Genomic DNA, 12,320 nt, shown 5'->3' on the forward strand with positions numbered 1-12,320 from the left:
ATCTCTCGGCGAGTGCATCGCCCTGCTCCTTCCACACGAGCACACGCACACACCCGGAACCCCGCCGCTTTTTCTGTGTTGGGGCACGGGCTGGGGGGGGGGGGCGCTCCAACGTAAACTCCATCTGGCCGCTTGGCTGAGATCTCGCCCCACTGGATTTTGAGTGGGTGGCCTTGATCCCGGTGGGACTTGCTCCCACTTCACGGGCTCAGGGGGCCGATTCCAGGCACCCCTGCTGGGGAGTAAGACTCGTGGAACTCGGAGGGGGGGGGGGCGGATGGACCATTTGGAAAGGAACTACCTCCCCCCCTCCCTTTCCGAGCCATCAGGTCGTCTGGGGAGAACTTCTCCTTGATGGAACCTAACCCCTTCATCTGCCTCTCCTTCCCTGTCTATTTAAAAACAATCTGTCAAGAAATAAACGACCAAAAAATTAAAAAAATCCGAACAGCTATACTAAGCTTTCAGAAGGTGCTGAAGTGTAAAGTTGAGCAAACACGTTTTGAGTCTCTCTCTCTCTCTCCCCCCCCCCATTCTTCCCTTCTTTCTTCTGTTGGGAGTAGAGATTTCAAAGGGTTTGTATTTGCATATTGCCTTAGTAACTAGTGACTCATCCAGGACACTTGCTGGCTTCAGAAGCGGATGGCAACAAGAAGAAAAGTTCCAGCCCTTTTGGACTGATGATTCCTTATAGTTTTTAAGGGGAAGTGGAGAGGGGATCTGGTTGAGGGCCATTGCAAAGTTTAGTTGGGGACAGCATAGTAGTATCACTTGGGTGGTAATTCTCTAAAACAGCCTCATGTTTCTTTTGTTGCTTGTAAACTAAACATTTTCAGTTGTCAAAAGGAATTGGGGGGGGGGAATGTCAGAATGACTTTAAGTGACTAAGTCCCTTTCACTTCATCACAGAGAATATGTATTGCTCAGGATTGTTTTTGCCTCTGAAAGTTCCCATCAGACAAGCAGCTGTGCTCAGCCTTAATTATAGAAGTCGCTAGTAATTATCACAAACTGGTGAATGCTGGGAGCTCAAGGAAGGAGGAGAAGAGAATTGCTTTCTGTTTTATTCACTTGCAGCCCCAGTTGAGAGAAGCATCATGGGGTTTTCTTCCCCTTGCTTATTCCTGGTCTGAAGGGATGTTTTGTGGGAGCTAGCTGAAGAGGTCTGTTTTGGGCTGCTTTAGGATGCTTTGGGCTGATCCTGCGTTGAGCAGGGGGTTGGACTCGATGGCCTGTATGGCCCCTTCCAACTCTATGATTCTATGATTCTATTTACAAGGAGACACAAGCATCCCTTCAAACAGCCTATACAGCAAAGATCCAATATGCAGCAACAAAAAGGAAACACATCCATCACCTTTAAAAAGAGGGAAAGCCTCATTACGGTTTTACAAAAACCAAATGAATGGAGAGAAGGAAAAGCTAACTTAAATTAACTCAGGATTACTTTCCTAGAAAAGTGAAAACATTTTGACTGACCAGCATACTCCAGACTTTGTCCACTAGATGGCAGTCTGAGAAAGCGCAAATTTTTAAGAGAAATCTTTTTCCTGTTGGATTTTTTAAAAAATGTGTAGCTTGGAGCTGGCTTCCCCCCCCCCCCCACATTTTCTGATGATTAAAAGCATGGTGTTGCAACACAAACTGAGTTTCACATGTGCAAGTGATTTTTGTTGGCATTTCATAAAAACTATCCTCTTCCAAAACAATATGGATATATAAGATAGAAAAAACAATTTGCAATAAAAACTTTCTTCTCCCGCTCTTCTCTCTCACATGTATCTATCCCTGTTCCTTCCTTATGTTCTATCTACTGCACTGTAAACAGTCCAGGTTTTTCCTCTCTCTTTTTGAGTGTGGCTTCTCTCAGGATAGGAACTGACGAAAAGAGTTTAACTCTCTGTTTTCCATCCCATCTAATTTACTTCCTCTGATTTTCATGCTAATACACAAATAGATAAGTGGCTTAGAAAGTATTAACATTCAAGAACAGGGAGGCAAGTTGTTGAAAGTAGCCACAGATAACACTGTGTTGACTATGACACTTAGATCACCTCCTTTAGAGGAATGGAAGCTATTTAGAAAGGAGATTGGTGACTTGTAGCTATGTGACAAGGATGGGGTTAATTCAAAGACAAAAAGAAAACAGATATATGTGCCATACTACAGAGATCTTGGCTGGCCCTGTATTTCATCTGCAGCTCTGAAGGTTGGCGGCTGTGAGAGCTGTCTGTGGTGCTGAAGCATTTCCAGGTCAACCAGTCAACTGATCATATTTTCTGGCAGGTATTCTGGGAGCATTTAAAGGGAACTGGGAGTTTTATCAGCCTTCTGTGGCTAGCTGTCAGCTAGTCAGGTGTGTTCAGCTGTGGGCCAAGGCAGGATACTTGACCTTGGTCACTGATTACAAAAAACAAAAAATCACAAAGAACTAAACTAAGTTTCTCTCCTTTTTCTTATGAGTCTTATTGTGGATTAAAGCTATGCTCATATGACCTCTTTGCAGGACAGATTAACATAGGCCTCATCCGATGGTTCCTTTGGGACAATAAATGGTTATGCAAGAACAAGGACAAAAATGATTAAATGAAATGCACATATGTGACTTCTGGACAGATTTATGCCAAATCCACTTTTCTACGGTAGCTAGAAATACTTCTAAATCCTGCTAATTCTGTATGTGGTTATGCTTGATAACTGCTGCTCAGCTGATGACTGCATTATGAACTCCTTTCTGGATGGATTAGTCTTCTAATATAAATTTCATATTAAAGGCTAAACCTGAGCAAGGGAGCGTTTTCCTTTAATGAGGACATCCATAGAAAGGTGGTTGAACATACAGGGAATGCAGCCAATTCTTGGAGCCTCCAGTTAAAATTCCTCAGAATTGCTAGAAGGGCAACCTGATACCAAAGGACAATTTTAAACTTTATATCCTTTTAAAAATTGTTAGCTGGCTTAGTAAAGATGAATGAATGGCTAGGGAAAGATTATAGGAGAGGGTTATCACAATGTATTTTAACACACAGGTGGTTCTGTAACTATGAGGTCTGTATTTTTAGAATCCAGTCATTTTTGTATTTTCTGGAGGTATTGATCTCATGTTGCTTTACTGCAGAAATTCCTTTTCCCCCTCTAACAACACGTGAGTGCATCATGCCCACAGGAAATGCATTTACTTGTTTATTAAAATGTCTATATCCCTCCTTAACTCTAGGTTAAAGATGGCTTACAATAATAGTTAAAACATCTCCAGCTCAAACAAACCATAGAATAGCAAGCCCCAAATCCCTCCCTCATTAAAAGATTTCTGCCTTCCAAAGCTCTGACAAACAGACAAATCTTGTAGAACTTTGTGAAGGTCACCTCTTAATAATGAGGGTAGAATTACAACACACTATTAATGGCACAACACGCTATTAATGTGTGCGTGTGAGGGGGCAGTAGCTATCATAGAATCATAGAGTTGTAAGGGACCTCCTGGGTCATCTAGTCCAGCCCCCTGCACTATGCAGGACACTCACAACCCTATCACTTTTTCCCCCTGGTACACATGGGAATGCATTTTTGATGCAGAGCTAGGCATAAGCTGAGAGCAGTGGCCTCAGATAATACATATCTTAGAAAGGGGGCTCTAAATAAGATACTTTAAGATACTAGTCGGAGCTATACCTAACGGATTTTTCTTTGCCACCCAGCAAGCCTTTAGATTTTGATATTGTACAAAAGGGCATTTCCACAGATTAATTTGGCCACTGAGGAAGACCCCTTGGGGTCGAAATGCGTTTGGTCTGTTCTGTCATGTGCAATTAGATATGTGTTGTTTCTATTATTTGATCATAGAATGTCCCAGTGCAGATCATACCTTAACCATGAAGTACTATGTGGCCTTAGAGAAATTTCTCATATTCTTCCTTCTCCATATGCAGTATGGAAGTAATACTGGCAAATGGGTAGGGCAGATGTTAAGAGGCACTGAGTTGATATACTTAAGGAATTTGGATTCTCCAAATGTCTATAGAAATGCTAGTGCTGTACATTTAATTTAGTTTGCCTTACATGCTATGTTTTGAGAGACAGCATGGTGGAAGCTGTTCAAGCGTTGGTTGGACTAGAATCTAGGAAATCCAGGTTTGAATCCTGATTTACACCATGGAAGCTTCCTGGGTGACCTTGGACCAGTGACACACTCTCAGCCTAATTCACCTCACAGGGTTGTTGTGAGGATAAAATGAAGGTAAGTAACATGATATAAGCTGCTTTGGGTCCCCGTTGGGGTGAAAGGCAGGATACACATACATTAACTTTAGAATGCAGAAGATCGCATAAGCATAATGTCTAGGCATTAGGTTGTTGCAGACACACTTGCTCAAATTAATTGATATAGATATGATACAGTATCTAGTAACGAACACGAGTAACTCCAGAACACTATAAGAGAGCATTAATTTATAAATTTGGCATTGCACTCATACTTCTCCTTTTTGAGATTAATGTTTTCCATGTTGGAAACGGAGTAATGGTTTTCTGGAACTTGGCACGGCCCATTCCTCCTGCCCCATGAAACAGAGCTTTCTCTACCCCCCTCCCAGCCGCTTACTTTTCTTTGTGGTTAAAATGATTAACGAGCTTAATTTCTGGAGGTAACTGCCAAAGGTGCTGAGTAAGACGTACACGCTGATTGTGTAGAACCCTGTTCCTTTTAATTACTGAGACGATAATAATGCATTAATCAAGCGCATAAGGAATTCAACACATCTCCCTAATGCAAAATATTGATTAATTTCATAAGGCTTCAAGAATAAAAGTAATAATCGTGGTAATCCTTTTAAAATTAAATTCACGATAAGTTATTTCTGGTAGAGGGGGATTGAATGTCAGAGAGCAGTTCATAAAGCTGGCCAAATGCTTTGCATCATTCACCATAATTTGCCTCCTTGATACGCTGCAGTGGGAAATTTCCCCCGAGGAAAAAACTACAGAATCAGTCCAAAATGCAGGTTCTGTCTTATTTGAAGGTTCGTGTCTTATATGAAGACCAGCTGAAAAGGGTCTTTGCAGGACAGTAGAACTTTGTAGGCTGGCACCCGGTCATCCAAAACATGGGTGGGTTCTGCTCTTCTGCCTTCAGGGTTGGCAATGACTATCTTTATACAGCTTTCGCTGTATACATATTTGGCTAAGGTCTAAGTGGGCGGAGAGTGGGCAGGGCCAGTCCAGGTGAGGAGCCAATCGGAAGATGTGAAGTGCCTTCTGATTAGCCCCTCACCAGCACAGGCCAGAAATCCACGGGGAAGCGGCAGGACACAGTAAGTAAAGACGGAGGCCTTCCCCTCAGGACTAGAAGCACATGGGGGAGAGGGGAGCTTTCAAAGCCTGTTCTCACAAATGGGCTTTGAATCTAGTTGTAAATAAAATAATGTTATAAGCGGCTACTGTGAGAGTATAAGCTAATTAACGCTGCATAGCTACATATGACATCTTTGTGCTTCTGGAAATTGAAGAACACAAGATGATACCACCAATAAGACATTATGGGGATGCGGAATAATCTGTCACATTTTGCCCTGGCTTTCCTTTAGGGCAGTGGCTCTCAACCTGGGGGTTGGGACCCCTTTGGGGGTCGAACAACCCTTTCACAGGGGTTGCAGCATGGCTGGGAGGGGGGCATCATCCACACAATAGCCTTGCGGGGTAGATCAAGATAGAGCGTTCATCTGCCTGGAGCAGTGTAAAAGAACGAGATCAGCATGGTGGGACAAGAGGCAGAGCTGAACTGAGAAACCCTGGGGGGAAAACAAATTTCTATACAATCATGAACAATGGATCTTCTTCACGCCATTGGTCAGTTTCGGTTTAATTTCTGTGAAAGAACCCTTGCATGATTTTATGGTTGGGGGTCACCACAACATGAGGGACTGTATTAAAGGGTCGCGGCATTAGGAAGGTTGAGAACCACTGGCAACACAGGCTGGCAACTGTCCAGAACAGGCAATAGTTATCCATAAGTCAGTTCAGCCATACCTGTTGCCCTGGCAGGTTTTATGTTTCTGGCCTGCCTAGCCTCCACCATCCCCTTTTTCATTACTGGGAACAATTTGACCTTGATCTTGTCTAACCTCCCATTGTTAGTCCTTCCCTTTCGCATTCTCCCCTCGCTCTAAACCAGGGGTAGTCAAACAGCAGCCCTCCAGATGTCCATGGACTACAATTCCCATGAGCCCCTGCCAGCGAATGCTGGCAGGGGCTCATGGGAATTGTAGTCCATGGACATCTGGAGGGCCGCAGTTTGACTACCCCTGCTCTAAACCAAAACATGATGTCATATGCATGACTTCATGGGATATAAATGAAGTAAACGAATAATTTGAGAGTATTTTTTGTTCTAATCTTCATCCTTAAAAGCTGATAAAATAACCCCCGTAATCAAAAGTTTGTGCTAAAAGGACATATTTGGCCTGGCACCTTGAAGGAAGTAAAGTGAACACCAGGCACATCTCAAGAGAGAACAGAGTATTCGAGACATGAGGTGTCACCACAAAAAGTCCCCTGTGGACTTCACATTTGGATTGTTGCCGGTCACCTGATTGTGGAGCAGCTCTGCTGATGCTTTATTCCTACTTACCTCTAGTATAGGTCCTTGGAATCCTTCAGGAGACAGCATGTGAATGTGACATTGTGCTCCTGTCATTGTGGAGTTAATAATATCCACTGAGCATAGTTTGGCATCTGTCCAGATACCTTTTGGCATTTATTCAGTCTTCTTTTAAATTTCATGGAAATGCAGGCTGGTGTTGGATTTGTGAAGGTTGATCCACTTTTGTCTTGTACATACTGAGGTGTTTTTCACTAGTAACTTACATGACATTCTGCTAGTTTAGCTTGTAATTATGGCTCACTTCAAACCTCACATTAAAACCTGTTTCCTTAGAGTGAAGTTCGGTTCCAGTGGCGCCTTTAAGACCAACAAAGTTTCATTCAAGGTATAAACTTTTGTGTGCAAATGCTCTGTCAATAGGCCAAAGCCCTACCCAGAAAGTGATGGATTTGCACTAGTGATCAAAATCAAAACATCATGCCATAGCAGAATTTTATTTGTTATTTAGGGAATATTTATGCTTCCTTTCCTGAGGAGCCTGCTTGAGTTGGCTTATGAAAGCAACATATTTTATTCTCAACATGGCCAAATCTATGGATATTTAAATCCAGAAAACCCTCTCCCAGTTACAGAAGCAATGCCTGTAGCTTTAAGAAACAAATTCCCTCCTAATGGTCATTGTCAGACTCCTAGACAACCGCAGCAATATCGCCAGCCTTCAAGCCTTGGTTTTTGTTATTAAAAAGTAGGAGCAAGGGGCAGGATTTTTTCTAGGGTCGTTTCTGCTTTTGATGGAGGAATCATCGGGGTCAGTCTTCCCTGGTAGGCTCAGGTCGGGTAACAAAGAACTGAAACATTTAAATACTATTTCAACAAAAAAGCATTAAAACATTAATTAAATAAAACAGTTTTTAAAATTAAAAACATAAAAAGCCCTCTTTCATATTTTAAAATCTTTTGTGGGGAGGGGCTTGGTCACGTTAGGGCAGATTTCTTCTGATGGTTCCTCCATTTTTCACATAGAGAGGGCACTATCTGTTGGTGTAGACATCCTGGCCTCAACCATAGGCCTGGTGGAACAGGCCCTCTGGAATTGTTTAAAGTCCTGGAGGGCACTGAGCATTCTACCCGGCTAGGGCCTAGGTTGAATAAGCCCTGGCCTTGATTTAGCCCAGTGTTACTTCCTTGCCGCCAGAACCCTCAGCAGATGTTGATCATGTGATCTTAGTGCTCCTGGATGTACCAAATAACTTAGTATGAATCAATGGCCTCCAGTTGTGGTCAATTACCGGGTATTTAAAAAAAATTATTGGGGCAACCTCTTGTTGTCTCCTTCTAGCTCGTTATAGCATCTGGGGCATTTGCAATTTCATCTGTCTCACAGGATGATAGGAATGAATGCAGAAGGGCTTTGCAACCCCTTACAGTGATATTGGCAATCAATTTAGTCTGCCCTGAACCCACTGCTTCATTCAATTGCAGCAGAGCTTGGCCGTACATGTGGCGATTTTTCACAAAGCATTAAGAGCTACATAACTTTAATATCCGTAACCAGGGATGCATAGCCAAAATGCCCTGATCCATGGCTGCCACTTTGTGAATAGCACCTTTCATCTGAATGCTGAATTATTCAATCCCTTTCACCTGCTTGCGAGACTATTGTGCTGATTGTCTGCCTTCTAAATTTTAGATTAACAGACTGGAGTTTGGTTCTTTGAGTGACTCCTTCTCAATGTGCACAATCCCCAATCCCTGTCTCCTGCTTTTCTTCCATCTGGCCTATTACTCTCAAAGTTCTGCAGTGAAACCCATTAGATATCTTTTTCCCCAATTATAATATTCCCAATTGTAATACTCAATGCAAACAGAAGTTTTTTTTTCTTGTTCTCGTTACAGAGTTTGCAATTTCTTGTCATTGTTTTGCTTTTTTCCAGTGCAAAAAGTTTTTTTTTTAAATGGGCACTCCATAAACAGATCAAAGCTAGCTAGATTTGGTTGCACCGAGAGGGTGAAAGGTCTCTGCATTTGTTACAGTATGCCAGTAGAACGGGGAAAGGATAATCACCCTAAATACGTGCTTTCTTTTATCTAACTAGAGCTAATAGGCATCTGCTGTTTGGAAATTGTCAGCCAGAGTCAAAGTGCATGCAATTACAGCAGGGCAATGTTGCATGCAGAAAGGATATAAAGGATGCTGTTTCTTTTTGGCTGGATAAAGCAGGTTGCTGGCTGCTCATCTCAGAGGTGGGAGTTGTCAGAGATGGAAACAGGAGTTAATGTGATGAAGTGACAAGGGTTAGACTAGGGGGACTTCGGAGACGGACTTTTCAGGCGCTTGATAGATGGAGAGTTGTACCTCAGACAAGTCAGATATTTATCAGGTTAGTAGAAGTCAAGGAAGAATGAAATGGGAGAAGATTCAGAAGCCATATCTGACGGCATCGGTGCCCTTTTCTGCTTTTATTAATGAGAGTTTTGGGGTTAAGACGTGTCATTTTATGTTCAGAGCTTATTTTGGGTCATTCGGAAGCTATAGAGTTCTTATGAAAGTCACAGATTTATTTCAATCCCCATTTTTTCTGTTCTGTGGCATGGATCTTATCAAAGCATGCCCAAGGCAGGCATTGCTGAGAGACGTTGCCAGAAAACTGTATAATAAGGATGATTTTTTTTCTGTGGCTGCCCCAAACTCCGCATGAAATGGACTCAGCACATGTTTGTATCTACCATATAGCACAAAGATGCTCATCCCCAACTGATGGCAGTAAGCATTATTTTTGTCTGTGTTGTATATTATATTGCAGTTTAATATGGGATTAACTGAGATGGCTTGATTCTTTGGGTCCTGCCAAGTTTGTCTCTGCCCTCAACTCTGAAATAACTCTCAAGGGAAAATGTCATCAGTATGTTCCCTAATTTTGATAATGCCAAGGTTATCTCCGGAGAAGGTGACATTTCATGGTCCTGCTTCCATGACATCTTGTTGAAATGCCCCCCTTGGGCATATGAGTAGGCAGTTTTCTAGAAGACTTTGAAGACAGTGCAGTGTATTGGAGCATTTTGGAATTTGGACTCTATGGCCTCACATCTCCACTGAGATTCTTTCCTGCCACAAACTCTCCCTTCCTGAGACTCCAGCTTACTGTAGGGGTTAGAATGGCAGGTTTGATTCCCTGCTCCTCCTCCACATGCAGGCAGCTGGGTGACCTTGGGCTAGTCATAGTGAAATTTCTTTTGTATCTGCTGGTGGGGGAAACACATATGTGATTAGTCCAGCCATACCTTGTGATAAAGATGCTTCCTTGAGCTATATTTTTGGAATTATCAAATACAAAGAGCCTACCAGTGGCATTCTGAGAAGAGAGACTCACCCCCATCGAAGCCCATGGATTGGCTAGCCTGATCTCTGAAGCAGAGGCAGCCCTGGTTAGTGCTTGGATGGGAGACCACCAAGGAAATCCAGGTTGCTATGAAGAGGCAAGCAATGGCAAATCTCCTCGGTTTGTCTCTTGCCTTGAAAAATCTATGAGGTCACCATAAGCCCATTGCAACTTGATGGAGCTTCAAACATCCACAACTCAGTTAGGGTGGCCCTTAGAAGACCCTTTTTGTTGTCAAACTTACCATGCCAGTGACTAGTCCATGGCAAAGCTCTCTGGCTCCTCAGGGCTTGCTTTCCTGTTGTCTCTGCAGAAGTGTTTTCTTCCAAAACGCAATCTACCCCTAAGTCCACTTGAGCCAATGGGTTTAGAAGGGTATAACTTGGGTTGCCAACTCTGGGATGGGAAATTCCTGGAGATTTGGGGATGGAACCATGTGAGGGGCATCAGCAGGGTACTGTATCGTAGAGTATACCACTCAAAGCAACTGTTTTCTCCAGGATAACTGATCTCTGGAAATCAGCTGTGATTCTGAGAGACTGCCACACGCACCCCTGAGATTGTTATAACTGTATTTACAATGGCAATATGGGTGCTATTTTCATATGGACGAACTCTTGCTGCTTCAGTGCAGTTCCTATCCAGGGTATGTGTGTGTACAGTGCATGTTTTGTGCAGCTGCTGAAAGTGTTTGTATAAAGCACTTCTGCCTTTTTGTCAAGTATTTAAAAGGCTGCCGTGTAGATGATAGGGCAGTGTTGTTCTCTCTTGCCCCAGAGGGATGGACCAGACCCAATGGGATGAAATTAATTCAAAAGAAATTCCGTCTAAACATCCGGAAGAAGTTCCTGACAGTGAGAGCGGTTTCTCAGTGGAACAGGCTTCCTCGGGAGATGGTGGGTTCTCCATCTTTGGAGATTTTTAGGCAGAGGCTGGATAGCCATCCAACGGAGAGGCTGATTTTGTGAAGGCTCAAGGGGGTGGCAGGTTAGAGTGGATGAGCGAGAGGGTTGTGAATGTCCTGCACAGTGCAAGGGGTTGGACTAGATGACCCAGGAGGTCCCTTCCAACTCTACGATTCTATACTTCACTACTGTCACATACAATTAAGCCAAAAGAGTAGGGTTGATCAATCCCCTATCCAGCTGTACCAATAAGGAAATTAAGGCTCCTGGATTCATTGGGTCTCAAGGTGCCCAGTGATTTCCTGACATTGTTTCAGCCCTTTATCTTCCATTTCTGACTCTTCCTATACCAAAAATAAAGGAAACAAGATTAAGTGGTAATCTGAACTGGTGCCTTTATGCTCGTATGACTCATCTGTCAGGAGTCTTCCTGCAGAATCTAAGAGGTCCAAATCCTTTAAAGTTGATTGCCAAAAAGAAACTAAGCTAACAAAGAAGCTGAAGATTATTTTACCTGTAGCATGGATTTAGTTCTGTGAGGCTGGCCTGTATCTCCCAGGGTCACTGGGTACATTAACAAAGATGCTCTGGCTGGAGAGAGAAGCGCATGCAATGATCAGAGTACAGAATTTAGAGCACAGCAGAAAGAAGTGAATGACTACAAGGCACCAGTCCAGAGCAAATATACCATTCCAGCCCATTTACTCCAGAGCAGGCCCCAAAAGGCAGAGTGCCTAAAATTAAGGGAAGAAAATGTCTTCTTGATGAATAAAAATGCCTCTAATTTTCTCGAGTACTTTATTGCCAGCCCTTTTCTTTTCGCTTACAATCATCCATCTGATTTGTTCATAATGTCACAGATCGCAGTAGGGGGTTTAAGTACATCTGACTAAGATTGTCAAGAAGGAGCTGAAAGAAACAAATTCGGCTTATGACGAATTTTCTTTGTGAATGGTCTTTGCGAGATTCAAGAACAGCATGTAGCTGTCAGGCAGTTCAGGGAAGCAGAAATCTTAATAAATTGTATTAGGGACTAATATACCTTGCAATATACATCTTTAAAATTTCATACACGCATAAAAAGGTAAAGATAAAGGTATCCCCTGCGTAAGCACCGAGTCATGTCTGACCCTTGGGGTGACGCCCTCTAGCGTTTTCATGGCAGACTCAATACGGGGTGGTTTGCCAGGGCCTTCCCCAGTCATTACTGTTTACCCCCCAGCAGCAAGCTGGGTACTCATTTTACTGACCTTGGAAGGATGGAAAGCTGAGTCAACCTTGAGCCGGCTGCTAGGATCGAACTCCCAACCTCATGGGCAGACAGCTTCAAACAGCATTTCTGCTGCCTTACCACTCTGCGCCACAAGAGGCTCTCCACACACGCATACAAAACGTCTAATAACAGACCTGTCTTGGTTGCAATAGAACTTTCTGCAC

General features: G+C 43.1%; 1 protein-coding gene across 4 annotated transcripts in view; it reads left to right on the top strand.

Annotated features, from left to right (window-relative positions):
- Positions 1-12,320, top strand: part of DPP6 (dipeptidyl peptidase like 6) — a 479,395-nt gene that overhangs the window by 160,438 nt on the left and 306,637 nt on the right. The gene's annotated exons all lie outside the window — the stretch shown is intronic.

The sequence above is a fragment of the Paroedura picta genome, chromosome 11 (genome assembly GCF_049243985.1).
Source record: "Paroedura picta isolate Pp20150507F chromosome 11, Ppicta_v3.0, whole genome shotgun sequence".
Classification (NCBI taxonomy): Eukaryota; Metazoa; Chordata; class Lepidosauria; order Squamata; family Gekkonidae; genus Paroedura; species Paroedura picta.